General features: G+C 37.5%; 1 pseudogene; it reads right to left on the bottom strand.

The window, feature by feature from the left end:
• Positions 1–275: 275 nt before the first annotated feature.
• Positions 276–787, bottom strand: LOC110594212 (annotated as a pseudogene).
• Between the last annotated feature and the right edge of the window lie 12,929 nt (positions 788–13,716).

Genomic DNA, 13,716 nt, shown 5'->3' with positions numbered 1-13,716 from the left:
AGACTTTTTAGAGATTATTTTACAACCTGATGTATTTGTGTGTGTGTTTTTAGTTTAAATGCATTCTTATTTTAGACAACCTACAGGACATGTTTGTTTGTTTTTTTTTTTTTTCCTTAAAAATGATGGCTCCACTCCAGATAAGTCAAAGTCGAAATAAATGAAGAGCTCAAGGTGGCATCAGTCCCATTCGTCTAAGTCCTGGTGCCGTGTGGATGAAGAGCTGCAGCCTGTTATGACAACAGGTGGTACATCCAAAGTCATAGCCAAGTTCATTAACATGTTTCCATTTCTACACCATCCTTAAAGGAAATCCTATATGGGGTCACACCATCCCCAGAATAGTCCAGCAGAGCAACCATGCCACCTCGGTTCGTGTTTTCATCAACAGAGAATGGGTAGTTTTTGCAGTTAGTGAGGATGTGCTTGATTTGTTCTGCAGCCCCTGTCATAAAAGGTTTTCCTTTTTCTGGCCTCTGTTCTTCAAGTTTGCCTTTGATCGATTTCATGTAATCTCTGACGTACTTCTCGTAGGCTTCTTCGGTGCAGCTGGTTTCTGCCAGTGATGTTTCAGGACAGTAGCAACACCAGCCATGACTGTGCTTTCTGTACCTTCACCCTCGGAGGTGGAGGCATTTCCCACAGTGAGCGGGTCATCAGTGTTACCCTCCGTCCTCCTGACCGTCCTCTCCTCCACCTCCAGGCACAGCCTCTGTACCATCTCCCAGATCTTGTAGATGGTGGGCAACATCTCATCCTAGCAGATGAGGTCCTGGGAGTTGATCATGATGGTGGCTGGAGAAAAAGGATGGTGGTGCTAGCTTAGCAGGAGCCGGGAGCTCTGAGCAAACGTGGTGCAGCCAGAGCAGCACTCGGGGGTAGGGAGGAGTGGGCGGAAAAATGCTACAACCAGATATATTTGATTAACTCCCACCTCTTGAATGGTCTATAATATGGAATTTCACTGTTCCATAATTTAGAGTTAAAGGTGATAAAATATTTTAAAAATACTTAGTTTTTACCAAACTATATTTAGTTTAATTTACACTCAGTATGTTGTAAAATATAAATAGAGCAAAATTTATAACATGAAATATACTAAGTACAGTGATGGATACCAAGGAAATGGTAATGACCCGTACAGTGATAATGGATGATGATGATAATACCTGTATTAGGACAGATTTAGGTCTCCTAGGGCAGTGTGGTAACTGCTAAATCTCAGTGGTGATGCAGTGTTTTATTTCTCATTGAAAGTACATGTCCGAAATAGGGCAAGGGGGAACCCAGTGCCACATGGTTACTAAGAGACCCAGGCTTGGAGAGAAGCATGAACTTGTCCTAATGCTGACTCAACATGGTCTTCTGGGGTTGCCACAGCAGGGGAAGAGAGAGCTGGGAGGCTGGACGGGGTGTTTTTCACTCTTTCTCTCACTAAGTTACTCATGCCACTTCAGTTTACATTTGGCTGGCTGGAGCTCTTATAGCCGTGCCCATCCAAGATGGTTGCAAAGTCAGCCTTCCATGAGTCAAGGGAGAGGGGAATAATTTATGGGTGGGCACTAATAATGTGTCCAAAATAGCTACCATTTGCTGAAAGTACAGTATGTACACTATTACATCTAACTTTCAGAGCTACCTTATGTGGTTCTTACTTTTAATTTTGTCATTTTACAGGTGAGGAAACTGAACCCTAAAGATGTTAAATAACTCACCCAAAGTTTGAGTTAATAAGTGGAAGATCCAGAACTTAAAACCATGTCTGTATTAGTAGAAGGACCATACTCTTATTCACTACAATATTTCACCTCTTCACAATAAATACTCACCAGTTACGTTAATATTGTCCTGACTGATAGATTTCCCAATTGTCAGGAACACTGAAGGAAGATTGAAGTGACCAGGACTGACTCCCTGTTTTTACCCCTTTCCAGCCCTCATGCTTGGGTCCAGGACCAGAGACCTCAGGTTGAAGCCTTCCTTACGCTGAGTATGAGACCAATCCCTATGTCAGGCCAGAGCAGTTCAAAAGAAGACAAGTCGCCAACAAGGTCAGTCCTGTGCCAACTCTGCCCTTCTAAGCATGTTTTATGTTTTGTTTTGTTCATGTGTCCAAACCTCGAGCTTCTATTGTAAGTCTGACACAATGTGGTAGAAACAGTGTGGGCTTTGCTCACTGTCCAACCTGGGCTTAATTCCAGGTTCCAACACTTAAACTAGCTATGTGACCTTGGGAAAATTACTTCCCAGAGATTCTGTATTTTTCATTTGTAAAATGAAAGCAATAATGATAAGTATTATTGTTAAAGCTGACATTTGTTGGGCACTTATATTGCCGCCCCTGGGCTAAGTGCTTTAGCATAAATTATCTTACTTAATCCCTCATTATCCCCCTGAAGTAGGTACTATTATTCTGCATAGATTATACATGAGAAATTATATAATTTGCCCACACTTAACCAGCTAATAACTGACTAAGGATTCAAACCTAGAATTCACTAACTCCAGAACTATAGTCATTACTTCTAAAAAGTATTTATTTTTATTAACGAGGAAATTATGTCTGTATTCACTTATTTCCTCCCATGTTCTCCAGTAATTTGATGTTTACTTGTTCAACTATACTCAAGTCATAAACTTAAAACCCAGTCTAATGTCCCACTCTAGCATCTTGCCTAGTTCCCATGAACATAATCCATGGGTACTTCAATTACTTATAAGGGCTTTTCTGACTCTTTTTTCCACTGGTTGAAATGTCCAGATATTTCCTGCCTTGAACACCTCCATTCCTGATCTTCACTTGCCTGATTATTATAAGCTCCATTGTCTTTCAGTGGTCTTTTCTCTTATTAAACTTATCCATCCTAAGAAACACTTACTAAATGCCAGCTAGGAAAGATACTCATGAATAAGGCATATATCCTACCCTCAGTGAGCTTGCACACTAGTGCAGGAGGTAAGATGCTTGTAGAAATAAGCATAATGCACAGGAGGAAGTAAATTAGGCTTGAAGACAGGCATAAACATTTGTACAGTGCTCCAAGAAAGAGCGGGAGTCTGCTGACATCTCTGAGTAGCTGAGATCGGCCAAATACTGTCACATCTTATTTAAATTTCTGGGTGGGCATTAATAATGTGTCCTGTAACCCTGTGAAGAAGGCATTGTGACAATGTATGTTTCCAAATCAGAAAACCAAGGCCCACGATTTTGAAGTCATTTGCCTTTGACGTTTTGCAGCTTGGACACTGTGACCTGCTCGTCTGAATAGACCCCTTTTGCTCAGTGGACACGTCTCATCTCCCTGTCCTGGTCTTCTTCCATTCTGCCATAGCTCTTCTAGACTTGCCAAGGAATTCAGCCTTTCAACCATTAAGCCTCTTTTTGGATCTTCCTCTACTGATTTCTGATTGCAAAAGAGAGGGAAAAGGCAGTGGAGGGGGGATAACCAAGTTCTTTAGACAGACATGCATCCCTAAACTTGATGAACTCCCACTAATACTGAGTATTGCTCAAGACTGGCCCAGGGTCAAACTTAAGTAGGGGACGTCTCCCTGGAGTGGCTCTGATACCTGAATTTGCATCTTTCCCCCACTGTGTCACAGTGTTTGATTTGTCCCATCTGTTTTCCAGGACTCCCATGCTAGCCTGGCATTAGGAAACTTCTTCCTAAATGGGGTTGTCTTCCTGCCCCCACATATCACAAGTATGTGATTACCTCCCAGCAGTGTTGAGGCAGGCTTATTGAGCATTGGCCCTTGGGGTAGGAAATGTAGGCCTCTTGTAGTAGGTTAGCAAGTATCCTTTCTGAGCATTAAGTACTGATGATCTCTTCTTTCCTTTGTTTGCCTCCCATGCTCTAATCCTATCTTTTTTGTATGTGCTTTCCCTGAATCTTGTACACATTTTGTTCTTCCCCTTTAAGTACTGCACATCTGCAAGTTGTGATCTTTTTCTTGGACTTGGGGTGCCTAGCTTGTCCCATCTTCTTTTTGAATCCCCCTGTAGGGGCCATCGGTCTTAAGATGTTAATGTCAATGGGTCATCTTAGTTTTTCGACAAACCAATCTCTAGGGACATTGGAGCTTTGTAAAAATAACCATTCTAGATCTTGGGCTGTTTTTCTAAGTTCTGTGTGGCAGCAGTGAATAAATTAGAAGTACTTTGAATATACAGACATATGTATGAATCGGGACACTACAGGGTTTGGTGATGAACTTTGTTGTCACTCTGCATGGGATCAGATCCTGGCCCCAGTCTTTGATAGTGCATGGTCTTAGGAAAGTTACTTAACTGCACTATTCCCTATTTTCCTTATTTATTAAATGGCAATATCAACCACAATAGTAATGGTATCTATCTTATAGCTTTCCTTCCTTTTGGGGGGTGAGGATTAAATGAAATTATAGATATAAAGCCCTTGGTTTAGGATGTGGCATATGTAAGCACTCAATAAATTTGGGTATAAAGGAATATGTACTTTTCTTAAAAATACTGTTCAGTTAGGCTTCAGTGGGAATTGTTCTTAAAACTCTCAGATGTCAATTTTATTTTAAAATAAAATTTGCATGTGCAGGTAATTTCAGGAGAAAGACATGGGGGGGCTTACCTTAGATACCAAGACACTTCTAAGAGTTCTTTGGAGGAATTAATCATTTGCACAATGCAGTGATTTATCAAAAAGCACAAAGATGTTTCCAAATATCTGCAGTTTAGTCTAAAATTAAAAAGGAAGATAATAGCATCTCCTCTCTTTTGATATTGCAAAAGCTTCAGGAAATTTCAACGTAGAGAAGAGTAGAGAGGAATAAGAGACCTAAGTGAGGTTCAAAGAAGAGCTGCTGTCTTTACTTGATATTTAAATAGTGGGAGAAAACAGAACTGCTTTTTCTATAAGCAGGGAACCATTATAGAATGATGAGGTCATTGCACATTTAAAGTGGTAGGAGTATTGAAAAATACTTAATTTTCTATCAGAAAATAAAGTGGGGTTTTTTTTAAAAGATCTCACTGTGAAAATATATATATTTCTTTGTATGAAGAGATAGTGCCAAATATTTGTATTTAAATATTTTTTTAAAAAAACACTGACTATGGATGCACACAGAGAATTAAAGATGATGAATTTAAGTTTATTTTTTCTCGTGATGTGTGTCTGCTAGAATTTGGCCCAGAAGTGCTTTCATTTAGATGCTTGTATGATAAAGACCCATAAAACTGTAAAACTTTGCTGTAGCCATCAGAGATCACAGTTGAATGCAATTCAAATTATGAGCTCATTGAAAGCACCTTAAAATGTCAGTAAACTCATTTCTTGAGCTGTTGGCTATCTGCTGGTGAAGATAGCAATAGGCTCCCAATCTTATGGTGTATGCTTCTCAGTTCAATTACTATGATGTGGTCAGAAATATTGCCTGTACTTTGGTGAAGTATTTTTGAAATGCGAATTAACATTCTCACTCAACACTTGGTACAATTTCACTCCTGACTCTCACTTTTAATGGTTGTTCTGCCTTTTTAAATTCTGCGTAGCACGGAAAAAGTCTGGATGAGTCATATCAGGTTGCTAAATGTGGTTGTCTGGCATGGGATGCGAAATAGGTTAGAGTTAGGTCCCATTAAAGTTTTACTTTGTATGTTTTATTTATTTATTTATTTATTTATTTTAATTTTAATTTTTTTTTTTTAAGATTTTATTTATTTATTTGAGAGAGAGAGAATGAGAGACAGAGAGCACGAGAGGGAAGAGGGCAGAGGGGGAAGCAGACCCCCCGCCGAGCAGGGAGCCCGATGCGGGACTCGATCCCAGGACTCCAGGATCATGACCCGAGCCGAAGGCAGTCGCTTAACCAACTGAGCCACCCAGGCGCCCTGTATGGTTTTTTTAAATGGTGAGATTTTAAGGGATTTTTTTATTGCTTGGGTTTTTTTTCCCCATTTTTCCATTTTGAAAGTGTATTTACAAATAATAAGGATATGTGACCTAGCAATTTCATTTCTAATTATATACTTACATATTCACCAAAAGATATACATTAGAATATTCTTACCTTACTACCTGTATTGGCCCCAAACTGAAACCATTCAAATTTCCAAAAGAGAAACCAATAAATACAGTGAGATATATATATATATATATATATATATTCATTCTATCATCTATCCTCACAATGGAATACTACATAGCAATGAAAATGAACAGTCTATAATTACATGCAGTCATGTGGATGACTCCTACAAACATAATATTTAAGAAGCCAGTAACAGAAGAGCCCATACTGTATGATTCTATTATATAAGGTGCAGTATCATGGAAAAGCTTACCTATTCTGTTAGAGAAAAGTTAGTAGTTAATCATAGAGGTAGAATGACTGGCAGGGAGAATAAGATGTTTCTGGGTTGTGTGTAATGCTCTTTCTTAATCTGGGTGTTGATTATATGGGTGTATACTCGGTGAAGATTTATTGAGATGTAAACTTAGGAAATAATGTCCTTTTATGTATTATGTACTTCATTAACAAAATTTAAAACAGGGAAAGTTCCTTCATTACCAACTTAACAGTTTTTGATGTCCTAAAACATGAAGAACTGTATGAGGGAAAACTGAGCAAATTTCAGCCTTAAGATCTGAACAGGCTTTGATTTTGATGGTGCCTTACACATTATAGTTGCTGAATAAATGTGTGTTGATGGACTGATGTGCTTTATTCTGTTGTGATTATTTTAGAACATGATGTTAACACTTCATGATAAATATTCACCGTAAAACTAGGTAAGACAAATCATACTTTATAAAAACTCCTTAAAGGTTTTCCCTTGGAGTACTAAGTGGCGTCTAATATATCTTTCTTAAAAACATGGAAGGCTGATAATGCCTGTTAATGTGCACATATTCAATTCCAAAGGACATTGCTAACTCCCTGCTTTATCTCTATTAGTAATTTCTATCTGGCTTCCGTCCTCCACTTAAATGGTGTTCACTGAATTTACCAAGGACAGTAATTTGTTTTATCATTATGATGATGAATTGCCCTAATAGGTTGGTAGCTCACTGTTGTTGTTGTTTTATCACAAAGAAGATATATTTTATAGTGATTAAAAAATTTACTTAGGAATATATTTATGTTAGCAAGTGGATAGTCATTGTTATATTGGCATGGAGAGACTTACTTGAAGTGCTGCAGAAGATTTTTCTTTTAAATGGATCATTTTCTGAATGAGGCCTGGGGATAAAAATACTATGTCATATATATAGAAATTTAAAATTTTTGGGGGCGCCCGGGTGGCTCATTTGGTTGAGTGTCCACCTCTTGGTTTCCACTCAAGTCATGATCTCAGAGTCATGGGATTGAGCCCTGAGTTGGGCTCCGCGCTCAGCAGGGAGTCTGCTTGAGATTCTCTTCCTTTCCCTCTGCCCCTCCTGCTCATGCTCTCTTTGTCTCTCTCTCTCTCTCAAATAAATAAATCTTTTAAAAAAGAAATTTAAAAAATTTAAAGTGTATATACAAATAAAGCACTCTGCTCATTAGAATGCAATTTGTCAGCTTTCAATTTAAGAACTAAAGATTTTTTGTTATCTATACTAGACTTTTCGTAGACTCATCCTGGGACTAATTACATCAAAGTCTCATAATTATGAAATGGCTTTGTTTTGGTACTCTTTGTGGCTAATGGCACTAATCTATTTTATATTAAGAACTTTTTTTTTTTTTTAAAGATTTTATTTATTTATTTGACAGAGAGAGAACAGAAGCAGGGGGAGAGGGAGAGGGAGAAGCAGGCTTCCAGTTGAGCAGGGAGCCCAATGTGAGGCTGGATCCCAGGACCCTGGGATCATGACCTGAGCCGAAGGCAGACGCTTAACGACTGAGCCACCCAGGCACCCCTTATATTAAGAATCTAACTCATATGGGGCACCTGGTTGGCTCAATCGGTAGAGCATGCAACTTTTAATCTCAGGGTTGTAAATTCAAGTCCCACATTGGGTGTAGAGATTACTTAAAAATAAAATCATGAAGGGCGCCTGGCTTTAGCGTCTGCCTTCGGCTCAGGTCATGATCCCAGGGTCCTGGGATCGAGCCCTGCATCGGGCTCCCTGCTCCGAGGGAAGCCTGCTTCTCCCTCTCCCACTCCCCCGCTTGTGTTCCCTCTCTTGGTGTCTCTCTCTGTCAAATAAATAAATAAAATCTTAAAAAGAAAAAATCATGAAAAAAAGAAAATAACTCAAATGTAAATATTTAATGCCTAATTAACCCTTACCTTTATTTAGGGGATAATTGGTAGATGTCATTTTCTCATATAGGCCAAGTACATATTTTTACTGAATGTTGTGTTTTTAATTCTTACTTCAGCATTGCATAGAAATTTTTAGAAAATATTTTCTGCCGTCTTTTGTTTACATTCAAATCTAATTTATGTATTTTGTTCAAATCTACCTGTGTGACCATTTTGACCATCTTCTATTTCCTTGACTTAGGGGCTCAACATATCCCACTCTTTTCAAGGAAATCTAACTCCTCCCCGCCCTGCCCCCTGACAATGACCTCTTCAATAAGGGTTTACATGCCCTTTTGGGATACAGCTCCAGTAAAGTCTTGAGCCTGTTCTGTTTTATTAGCATGTCTTCTGTACTGATCCCAGGTGGCTCCATAAGTCTTTGCTGAGGGAAGCTCTGGAGGGATGAGCTAGGTTTAAAAATCTAGTTGCGTTTTAAAGACATGAAGCACCAGCATCTGAAAAATACACCAGGGAAAGCAGAATAAATGAGGGATGCGAAGAAATAAAAGTTACAGAGATTGAGGCTTGGGCTATTGAGGTTTTCAAATGCAAACCTAGAGGTATTGGATCCCAGAGGATTTTGGAGATGTTGCAGAAAGGAATGAAGAAAAATGAATTTGAAACAATTCATGACTGATTATTGTTTGTTGAAAGTACATTCTAAGTTTATAAGGATATAAGAAAAAAGAGTGGCTTTGGATTATGTAAAATTTAGATTTTAAAAAGCAAAAGCCCTACTAAGTAATACAAATTAAGTGCATTAGGTTTGATAGGGAAGCTGGGATGTTTTTCAGTAACCAAGAATCAGAAACAATTAAATATGTCAGATGCCCTTATCCTAGTCTTCATCATCATCATCTAATATAGCATGCAGATGACATGCAATTTTTAAGTATTAGAGGATCTCTAAGTTACATACAGACTAGCTCCTCATGTTAAATATTATAATGATGATTAAAATCATCCCTAGGTATTTGGAAATATCACTTTAGAATTTAGCCTTCTCCAACCTGTCTTGCATCATGTCCAGCAAGTCATTCAGGACAAAACTTATTCAATTCTTGGTCTTCTCTTCCCACAACCATGTGGGATTTTTGGTCATAATTTATGACTGGTTCTTACAAGGGTCTGCATCTTAATGTTTGTTTTTCTATTACTGTATGGGAAATCAAGGTAATTTCTTCTCCAGAACCAATATTTTGTATGCTTCCAAGAAAATGGCACATTTTCAAGATCTCCCCTCAGTGAGAGTGATTTTACTCTCTCTCTCTCTATTTCTCTCTCTCTGAAAAAAAAGGGGGGTTGTGCCTGGGTGGCTCAGTTGGTTAAGCATCCAACTCTTGATTGTGGCTCAGGTCATGATCTCAGGTTTGTGAGACTGGGCCCTGCGTCAGGCTCCATGCTAGGTGTGGTGCATGCTTGGGATTCTATCTCTCCCTCTCCCCTGTCTCTCTCTCTCTCTAAAAAAAAAAAAAAAAGTGATTTTAGTCATATAGAAACTATGGTTACAATGCTTGGTAAAAATCAAGTAATAATGATAATACTCAATAATGAAATTTAGATCTTTTATATTTGAATTTAAACATATTTTTCCTATGCTTTTGTTGAAAAATTATACTTCGGCATTTCCAGGGATTCTGATATAATAGTGACTCACCATTTTGTTAAATAGCCAACCTTTCTCTAAGTATTAAAAAGAGTAAGGATTCAAAACCAAAAGGGCTAGCATTTACTTTGACATCTTGGCATTTTTAATCTTCTGTAATATTACATTTTCAAGTTAATTTTAATCTAACAGATTTTGACATGCAATAAAATATTTAAGCAATTCCTTTTGTTAAAGTTCGAAAGTACAATGTACTGTTTGAACATAATCTGCATGAAATTTTACAAATGTGCATATTCTATCAACCAAATTTTAAAATTATCTTTGCTGCTGGATGAATTTATTAATAGGGTAGAAACTCTTTCATATCACATGATTACAGCCAAAGGTTTTTGGCTAATTGAAGAAGTTGTTAAAATGAGGAATAATAAAATACGTACAAAACATATCCTTTAATTTTTTTTTTACTTCAACAATAAGCGATGTGTATCTATTTGCCAACCTTTCTTTGAGTTTAATCCCTTTACATGAAATTTACCTTTGCTTTTTTCCCAATAAACTACAACCATGATAGACTGTGTATGGTTTCCAGTTTTATTAGATAATAAAGCAAGATTCTAAAGACACTCGTGAAACAAACTGAATATAGAATCCTCTTAAGAGGTTGTTTTACCATGTTTTGGACCTCTCTGCCACAATTTCCTTGCTTTTGCTTACTTTTTGGAGCCCTCAGTTTTTTAGATTATGTCCAGAGATCTTGTAATCAGTTGAGAGATGGGCTGCAGTGGATATACACTTCTATGGTGTAAATGACCTTGCCCTCATTTTATTTTTTTCACTTTTAATTTTAATATGAATTCAAAGATAAAAGATACAAAAGTAGTACAGGTTGTCCGTAAGTCTGTTACCAAGTTCACCAATTGTTTATATATTATTTTGCCCTTTTACTCTATCATTCTCTCTGTTTGCGTGTATTTATATACGTACGTATGCATATGTTTTCTGATCTTTATTAAAGTGCTTCTCTACCAGAATTCACCAATGTAAAATAACTGTATTTTTATTTTATAATTTGTAAGTAATTTATGGAGTGATGCATTAAAGCTATAGAAAGATCCTCTCTCATCACATTTTTACCCCTTAATTCCTTTGATGACATTCTAACTCAATCATTCTTTTTCCATCTGTTAGTTGGCATTTTACTATGAGGAGGCACTCTTCCTTCTCCTCCATTTACGTATTTACCCATTTATTTATATTATTTTGGGAACATGGATTTTATTCAGTGGGCTGTAATCTCATATTATTTATTTTGATGTTCAAACTTTACCGGATTTGGCCTGTATGTATCCCTTCTGGCTGGCTCTTGTGCTTTGATGTGTTTTCATGATTCTTGGAGCAGTTAATTGTTTCTGGCACAGTCTCAATGCAGTTGTCAGCCATTTTTCTAAGGAGTCAGATTTCCTTCTTGTGGAGAATGGTATTGAAAAAGTAACATGTAGATGCTAGGTATGTCATGTTGTTGGAACTGTTGTCTCTTTCAGTGGGCTAACAAAGAAGCACACAGACATACATGTGCAGACACGCACCTACATTCATTTACCTGAGCACTCCAATGTCCACACTAAAGAGTTTATTCTAGTCTTCTCTTTCCATCTTTGTAACTCTCTTCTCCAACGACAAACAAACTTGTACCTGTTATTTCTAATATACTTACTTGTTCACACCTGGGATTTAAAATGAGTTTCAGAATGGCTAACCCATGACACTACAAAAAGAAAACCTACCAACTAAAGTTCAGTATCTGTTTATACTTCTTCTTTGAGGCAGTATTTACATACAGTGAAATGCTCAGTTATGAGGGGTACAGTTTGTTAAATTTTGATGAATGTATACAATTCTGTAATGATTACCTTATTCGGAAAACAGGACATTTCCACGATCCCAGAAAGGTTCCTCTTGCCCACTTAAAACCAACCCATACCCTTCATTGGCACCCTCTTTTTGAATTATATCACCATATACTACTTTTACTTGCTCTTTGAACATCATAGAAATGGAGTCATTTAGAATATACTCTGCCTTCTTTTGCTCAACATTTCATCTCAACTGTTCTTTAGATTCATTATTATTCTTATTATATATCACTAGTTCATTATTTTTTTTTAGTTCATTATTTTTTAAATGTGTAGATGCATTTCATGGATATACCATTATTTATTTTTCTTGTGGATGGATATTTGGGTTGTGTCTGGTTTTTAGCTATTATGGAGAAGGTACTGTAGACATTCTTGGGCAACTATTTTGGTCAACACATGTTTTCTTTTCTCTTGGATAAATATCTAGTGGACATCCTGAGTCCTAGAGTAGGAGTATGCTTAACTTCATAAGAAAATATTAAAACATTTTGCATTGTGGTCATACCATTTTCTCTTGTCACCAGCAACGTGTGAGAGCTCCATTTGTACCTCCTCCTGTCCAACATTTGGTGTTGTCAGGTTTTTATTTTTGCTTTCTTCAGCCATCCTAAAGTTTGTGAAATGATGTCACATTATATTTTTAGTTTGAACTTCCCTGAAGAGGGGTGCCTGGGTGGCTCAGTCATTAAGCATCTGCCTTCGGCTCAGGTCATGATCCCAGGATCCTGGGATCAAGCCCCGCATAGGGCTCTCTGCTTAGCAGGTAGCCTACTTCTCCCTCTTCCGACTCCCCCTGCTTGTGTTCCCTCTCTCGCTGTCTCTCTCTCTGTCAAATAAATAAATAAAATCTTTGAATTTCCCTGAAGAAAAGTGATATTGAGCTCTTGATACATAGGTATTTAGAAGTAAGTTGATAATCCCTCAAATATTTGGAACTTTTTTTAGATATATAATTTTTATTGATTTCTGATTTCATTCCATTGTGGTCAGAGCACGTACTTCCTAAGATTTCAATCTTTTGAAAGTGTGATTTGTATTGATCTGTGTTCTATTCCATGTACTCTTGAATAAATATGTATTCTACAGTTCTGTGGGTATAACGTTCTATATATTCCACTTAAGTCAAGTTGATTGATTATGTTATACAAATATTCCATGTATTTTTTAATTCTCTGGAAGTCTACATTGTCTTTGAGTAATACAGCCATACGAGGTTTCTTTTTTTTTTTTTTTTTTTTAAAGATTTTATTTATTTATTTGACAGAGACATAGTGAGAGCAGGAACACAAGCAGGGGGAGTGGGAGAAGGAGAAGCAGGCTTCCCGCGGAGCAGGGAGCCCGATGTGGGACTCGATCCCAGGACCCTGGGATCATGACCTGAGCCGAAGGCAGACGCTTAACGACTGAGCCACCCAGGCGCCCCATACGAGGTTTCTTATAACCATTATTTTTGTGACATATCATTTTTCCCCATTTCTTGCCTTAATAGGATAGACTATTTTTATTTATTTATTTATTTTATTTTATTTTTTTATTTTTTTTTTTTAAAGATTTTATTTACTTATTTGACACAGAGAGAGATAGCAAGAGCAGGAACACAAGCTGGGAGAGTGGGAGAGGGAGAAGCAGGCTTCCTGCGGAGCAGGGAGCCCAATGTGGGGCTCAATCCCAGGACCCTGGGATCACTACCTGAGCTGAAGGCAGACGCTTAACGACTGAGCCACCCAGGTGCCCTAGGATAGACTATTTTTAAAGATTTCATTTTGCTTACAGTAATGACAAATGAATTTTATTTAGCATTTTGACATTTAGTTCTATCTCTTTTGCTCTTTTAGTGGTTGATCTAGAGATTACAATATACATCTTAAAGTTATCAGGGGAAAAATTCAAATAATATTTTACTATTTCACAAAAAG

The sequence above is a fragment of the Neomonachus schauinslandi genome, chromosome X (assembly GCF_002201575.2).
Source record: "Neomonachus schauinslandi chromosome X, ASM220157v2, whole genome shotgun sequence".
In the NCBI taxonomy this organism is placed as follows: domain Eukaryota; kingdom Metazoa; phylum Chordata; class Mammalia; order Carnivora; family Phocidae; genus Neomonachus; species Neomonachus schauinslandi.
The sequence above is the reverse complement of the archived record's forward strand: the minus strand, read 5'-3'. Positions and strand labels throughout refer to the sequence as shown.